Raw genomic sequence first — 7,793 nt, 5'->3', positions numbered from 1 at the left:
GGCAGCAGAGGCCCGACTCACATGATTGCACAGTTTCTACAAACAGTGTAGGGTAGAAAGCTGGGAAACTTCTGTGTTGTTTTTGGTAGCAGTGCAGCCCTGAGTCACAGTGTAGTTTACTATTTCCAGCAGACCAGAGGGAGGCTTAATGAGTGATCTTGTGGGAAGTGCAGATTGGATCAGACTTGGGGACAATTTCTGCATAGTTCTGGGAGACAATCAGCTTGCTCACTTTGAGATTGCATAGTGCAGGCTGCCCCAGAGGACAACCTCAAGCCCTGCGTAGTTCTATGCAATGGAGCAGGGTCACTGAGAGTTGAGACTATGTTGTGAAACTCAATCGAGATCCGGTTGATGGAGGGTTGTCCAGTCGATAGATATTCAAGAAAAATGGCTAAGTGTGAGAGAAAGTGAACTTGTGCATACATGACATTGTGATCACAGAATTAGCATGACTTGATGACAAGACACCTCAAACCAATAAGAAAAACATGTGCTCTGTGAGACTACCTCAAAGGTTAAGAGTGACAAGTGCAACACTTGAGATCTATCTTTGAACAACCGTGATGACACTTGTGTGATAGTGTGTTCAGCTTTGTGTGTGAGTGCGACCGATGTCCACAGAGTGAAAAAAACTCATGCACATAAAGACAAACCTTCAAAATCGCCAGAACAAACTCGCAAGAATGACATAGTAATCAACATGCCAAAATACGACTAGTGGTTGATCAAGAAAGAAGGGTGTAAAGACTCGAAAAGAGCTCATGGACTGAGCGCGAGTGTTTGCAATCATCAAGAGAAAAGCCAAGGAAGGCTACAAAATTTGGATGTGGGCCAAAATTTTGGAGGGTGTTGTAGCCACTACAACACTTGGCGACACACTGGTTGAATATTAGCTTCTTTGTTTTGGTTCATTTTCAGCATAGGGCCTTGGCCTTTCAGGGAGTATTGATACATTGTGCAGGTTACCTTACATTCCCCACTTAACCTATGAACAAACATGGTTCACCTTGTACCAACTCAGTCAAACACAACAACATTTTCAGCTAGATCATAGTGTTTCAAAATCAGGAAGGGTAGTTTGGCTCGTGAGCTTAAGATTTTCAGAGTATAAGTTTTCATCTTTGGTGTTGCTCTGCTGCCAGCAGGCCTGGGTAGTACCACAACTAAGTCACACTGGAACACAAGCATTGCTCCACTGCCAAAGAGCCTGGTCAGTACCTTGGTGGAGTTTCCTGCTTCACCTCTCTATGTAAGAAGCCTTTCGCTTCTTTTGCCTTTTCATTTCTTTATTTTTATTTTTAAAGATGCCTATGCGTAGGCACTTATTTATTTTTTGGGTGGAATATGGATGCCGACTTATTAAGATCAGAAGAGGTTGTTCCTTAAGAGAAGAATGTAAGGCCTCTGATTTAGATATGCTCATTTAGATTTTTTCCCTTCTCCATTTCTACTCATTGGATAAGCTTGAACACATAGAGCAGAAGACTGAGTACAGACATGGGGTTTCCGAGTTTGGAAACAAGTTCATAGTTTGAGCAGGGATTCCCTTACAGATGGATCATATTTTCTGTCAAGGTTTCATCAGACAAAAGTTACAACAAAGCACAGAGAAGATGAGCACAAGATTTGCCAAGTGTTGCAGTGTCACAAGATTCTTCGACTTCAGCCACATACTTATTCAAAATCTAGAACACAATATAGGACAACACTTATTTACAAAATGGAAATGGCAAGACATAAAAGCAAAGCAAAGCGAAGTGAAAACATCAAAGTAAAACAAGAGAACAAGCAATGAAAATACTATGTACACAGGGTGGGGCATGGCCCCAGATCATTGAAAATAAAATTTTAAATCGTGGCCATTGATAGTAAGGTTTTCAATCCTCCCTTCAAGTGATTTTAGACGATACGTGTGTTGGCCAAGTTTTTCATAGACCGTGAAAGGACCAATCCACAGGGACTAGAACTTCGTGTGTTTTCCTTTGTCTTCATGGTGTTTATCCCACTTCAAGACTAATTCACCCACAATGAAGTTTGCATTCCCTGTAGAATTTTGATCGAATCATCTCTTGATATGGTTCTAGTGGAGTGAAATTTTTTCTTTTTCTTTCATCTGTTCTTCCTGTAACTTGTGTAGTGTATCCATCCTATGTTGAACCAATAAACATGACTTGCCTCGGGATTCTTGCGATAACTGAAGAGTAGGAGAGTAGACATTCAATGAGAGGATGGATTATTTTCTGTATACAAGAAAGTATGGAGACGTGTTCAGAGAGGGCTTGGGTGTAACGCAGTCATCCCAAAGTGAATTCACCAGAGCAAAATTATAGCTTCACTGCTCAGAGTAAATGGTCTTTTTTATGATGTGAATGAGATTCTTGTTTGTAGATTCAACAAGACCATTTCCCTGCAAGTAGTAGTTCGCTGAATGTTTAACCACAATATCATATTGCAATGAAAAATCATAAAGTTTCAAAGAAGATAAGTAAGTTGCATTGTCAAAAACAAGTGATACAGGAACACCAAACCTTGAGATGATGTTCTATTGAAGGAAGCTAATGACTTCTTGGTCATTCACTTATTTAAGTGGAAGTGCTTCTGTCCACTACGTGAAGTAATCTGTAGCAGACAAGATGTAGCAGTGTTGTTTTGATGAATATGGGAAGATTTCCCCAATGATGTCTAAGCCCCACTATTGGAATGGTTCATCAACTACAATAAGCTGCAGCGGGGCTGCTGACCTTCAAGTTTTGTCAGTGCATCACTGACAGACTGGGCACTTGCGGGCATAAGCATGTGCATATTTAAATGATGTGGGCAAGCAAAAACCAACTCTCATGAATTTATGCGCAGTTGTCTTACTCGTGAAGTGACCTCTAGCTAATCTGTCATGCAGATCACATACCACTCCCTCTGAATCTTGTGCCTCCAGGAACTTGAGAAAAATTCCATTGTTGTGCTTTCTATAAAGCACTCTATGCACCAACTGGTAAGGTAAGGCTTTCAGTCGAAGTTCTCTCCTCTGCCACATGGAAAAGTGAGAGGGCATAGTTCTGTGCTCAAGGTACTAGCACACTTCTTCATACCAAAAGTTACCATGCGATGTGGGTGGTGCTCGCTCTACATTGTACATGTCGATTTCTTACTCCCAACTAGTGAGCTCTTCTTCTTCCTCTTGCACGTGTATTGCTTTTGTTGCTATTCTGCAAAGACTGTGACCCTTGACAGTGTAAACTGGCTTGATATCAAGATAATACTCTTGTAGTCTCGTCATCTAGTTCATACATCTTTCACCCAACTCTTGTTTAACAAGCAAGGATCTAACTGCTAGGTGTGGCACAAAGACTAAGCCATGATTTTTCAGCAAGTAGGGTCTAAAATGCTTCACCGCCTTGTATTCAATGTATGCATGTTTATCCATGGCCAGATAGTTGAGATCAGGTCCTGTTTAGTCAATTTAGTGTCCTAAATTGCTTACATAAATTATCAACCGAGGTTTGTAAACTGATGAAGTGTGATGCACTATATGTGCTTATTTAACTTTTCGCATACTTCGTTGTTTTGTATTTTATGTTTGTTTTGGGGGTTTCTGTTCTTTGATGTCTAAGAATATACAACCTATGAGAAAGTTTAAAAGGATCTAGTGAATTTTAAAGGAAAGGAAAGGTTCCTAAGTTAGTCTAATATCCTAAAAATGGACCAAGAACTGCTGACTAGTTAGAACCTAATAAGAAAATAGAGAATCTAACTTATCTTATCATTAGTCCTAATCCATGGATCTAATTCTTAAAACTAGAAGTGATATTGATGCAGAAGGTAACTCGGTTATTGCATTCATTTAAACATTCAACCATTAAATTTTGGAATATTATGAAATCAATCTCCTTGAAATGACTTTTTGGAATGTCAAGTAATGCAACTAAGTAAGGACCTGAAAACAGAAAAGAAAAGGTAAAAGCATGTAAAAATAACAATGTACTGAGTAAATTCAATCACTGTATGAATTAGATATTTAACCATTTAAGTTAGGATCATCATTATTTTGAAATGGTTTTTGAGAACATCTATTAACACAGTTAATTGACAGTTCTGTTCTAAGAAAAGAAATAACAAAACAGTAAGAAACTTAAGCAACTGTGTCTTCTTATTACTTCAATCTTCATTTAATTTTGGAAACAAAGTCATTTTTCCATAAAATATTTCAAAAGAACAAGGTTGCACAGTTGTGATTTTATCCTTACACTATTGGTTAAAAACTGAAATGAAATCATTCTAAATTAGAAAAAAATAGACTTGTTGAAAACAGAGTAGTAGAAATTAAACTGAAAATGACAACTGAAAAATGTCCTTCAGTGTAGGGGCCCTCTGAAACTGATGTGGCTGGAATGCTAGCTAGTTAAAGATGCACTTTAAACCATCATTGACAAAACAAAGTTTGTATTATGAACAAAACGAAGTCTGAATGCAAAGTATCAACAAAAGCCTGTAATTCCTTGTAGCTTCTAACTCCTTCTCGGTTCCATGCAACTAATATTTATAGGAAAACAGCATAATTGTTTAAGAGAAAAAATTGCTACATGTGGCTAATTCGAATTAAATCTAACATGATTGTTTATGATAAAAACTTGCTACAAGTGGCTTAATTCGAATTGTAATAGGACTATTTAACTTCTGATCAACTACAGGTGGCTTAATTTGAATTAAATCTTCAACAGAACTGTTAGACTCTTGATTAGCTACAAAAGAGCAAAACAAGAATCCTATTGCTTCTAGATAACGTATTTGAATCCATCTTTGACCATGACTTTAGGCACGCTTTTCTGTCGATCTGGACCGAGTGAATAGGATAGAATCCATGTGGAGATGATTCTGGAAATGCCCATGTGGCCCAGTTCTTCATTTGACACCTGTAACCTACCAAACCATGAGAGTAGCTACGAAATCCACAATTAGCTGTAGAATAGGCTGTGTTCTGTAGCTAATTTGAAAAAATCTATTAAAATAGCAAGAACATGAAAATATAATATGGTGATCATTTTAATGCTTTCCTAAGACAAAACCTAGCATTTATCATTGATTGGGTCTGTAGTCTTATGAGAAAATGAGAGAAAAAAGTGAGAACAAATGTTAAGGAGAAGGTAATTCTGAGGTTCAACATACCCCCACTGCAAAATCATTGCATGTCCTCATGAAATTTTCCAAAAATGTGAGTTCTTCTTCTCTAATTCATTTGCTTAGACACCTCTACTAGTACATCCAATTTTCTTCTTTTGCTTTTCTTTGAAGTGATTGTCATTCTGGGTTTTCTCATAAGAAGCCTGTACTTGAGGTTAATGACTGTTCTTTTCAGAATATTATTCTTTCTTTTCAACTTCCTATTTTTCTTATACCACAGTCATAGATGCAAAATGGTATTATCGTGAATTGCCTTGTCCAATTATTTTGTTCCTTCAAGGTTTCATTCTCCTATTTGATATGTTTATTCAATATCTCTAATTCATAAATTTCCTGTTTGAGAGTGTTAATTCGAGGTTCTTGTGGATTGACAGAAGGTTCAGGGTTCATTGAGGTACTTCTCTTCTCCATTGATTCTATATAATCATATATTAGTTGTTGCACTGGGTCTATTCCTGGATATCTTCTACTTGGGCTACCTTCAGAATGATGATTAGGAGAATTTTGAGGACTGTGTGCAGAAGGGATGTTCACAGGATATTTTTTGGGGGTTTCTCCATCTAAGTTTATAAACTCTCTCTCTTTTGATGATGTTTTCTTTACCGAACCTCAGAGTCTAGAGCTTATTCTAAGTTGTGGATGACTTACATTCTCCTCATCTATGACCTTTTTCTCCTTTCTTATCTTTCCTCTTGCCCTGATTTGTTTCCTGATTTCTCTCAGTTCTTCAAAGATCAAATTTTCATCATCTTGCTATAATCAAGACTCAGGTCTTTCTTCAATAGTTATACCAGTTTTTTTTCTTCTGCTTCTTCTAACATTATCTTCTTTAGGTGACTCTGGTGCTTCCTAGAAATGGTTTCTAATGAGGAAATTCTCCCAGGTATCTCCTGTGATTTTTAAATGAAACTCAATCAATACCTTTATCAACCCATCATGATACATGGTTGTATCTACGAACTCTATTTTCTTTTGCACATTTGAGGCCATCCTTATTAAACTATTTAGTAGGAAGAAAGGAAGGTTGATTTCTCCATTTTCTAGGAAATTCATCATTAAATGGATATGGTAGACATACATGCAACCAAATCTCCCCTCACAGGTGATAAATTTTTGTAATATCAAGAGCATGTTCCTCCACTTAATTTTAAGAGCTGAAATCGGAATTCCTTTTCTAAAAATAGAGACATCCATACTTGGGATTTTGAGTATTACTTTCCATGATTCACTGTGGAATTCCTTGTTTTTGATTTCACCATGCCTAGGAAGTTCTGTAGCCTCAGTTACTGCAAACATAATATCCCCAATTTCTACCTCTGTGCCATCAAAAGATCGAGCAAAGGATTTTGTAATCTCCTTATAAACCATCAAATTTCTTGATAAATTTGAGCCATCCAGCTTTCTGCAACATTTCTTTGAGCTATGGGTATCCTTCCATGTACTTTTCTCCTACCGGTTCTGATCTGACAAGTAGCCCCATACCTTCTACTATGCAGAGTTCTTAACCTTCAGAATTACCCTTCCTAGTTTTATGAAATGGATTGACTGCGAATATGGTGAAAGGTATTGCGGGTTCATATGAAATAAGTAGATGGCAGGGGTTTTGGAGAAACGTGGACAAGTATGTCACGTCGTAGTCATGACCGTTAAAAACAATGAGGGAGTTAATTATGGACCGTTATGTGACAAAATATGGAGGATGTGGTGGATATGTAGTACGATGGAGATTGCAATCAAATCAAATGATGATTCGTCAAGGAAACATATGAATATCCATATTATATATGCTTTATGTTCTAACCTTGCTATTTAAAATAAATTTTTTCACTTTACCTCTTAGAACTTAACCTTTTTGTTTGTTGTTTTCTTTGATGTTGATCCGCAGATACCCTTTTTAGCATATCAGTCTTCAAAAACAAGATTCTTCAATTCCCTGCAATCATCATTTGTTTGGAACAGAGTTGCGGAATGAGATATGGTTGCAGAATCAAATTAGCTACAGAATGGAATTAGCTACAGAACATGATAAAAATGAAGTATGGCTATGGAACATGAATGTGAAATGAAATGGAAATGGAATATAACAGTGAAAGGGAATGAAAGTGAAGTGAGATGAAATGAAATGAATTTGTAGATTAGGAACTATAAATGAATGTAGCTTTATGTCACTACTTATTACAAAAATAAAATGGGAAATATAGGATGTCAGAAATCTCTGATTTTCACCCTGTATTTCCTATATAAGTATGCTAATGAACAATTGTTTTTCATACTTACACATTTTATTTATATATATATTTTTTATGTATTATATATATATATATATATATATATATACAAGAAAAACTAAGCTAGTGGAGAAGAAGAATTCTTCTTCACCAACTTCATTTCAGTGTTATCTTGGAAAATTTAGACAAAATCCTCTCTTGAAATTAGCTTATCATATATCTTTAACCGATGACCATTCACAAGAAGAGGTACCTTTATTTCATCTATTTTCCTTATTCTTGCTGCTCCATTATTAAATACTTCTTCAATATCATATGACTCAATCCAATGAGTCTGAAACTTTCCTTGAAAATCTTTGAATTTTGAATCAAACAAAAGTTCCCAAT

The sequence above is a fragment of the Pinus tabuliformis genome, chromosome 7 (genome assembly GCF_031772625.1).
Source record: "Pinus tabuliformis cultivar Carrire ecotype Pingquan chromosome 7, CPIR1, whole genome shotgun sequence".
Classification (NCBI taxonomy): domain Eukaryota; kingdom Viridiplantae; phylum Streptophyta; class Pinopsida; order Pinales; family Pinaceae; genus Pinus; species Pinus tabuliformis.
Note: the sequence above shows the minus strand (reverse complement) of the source record.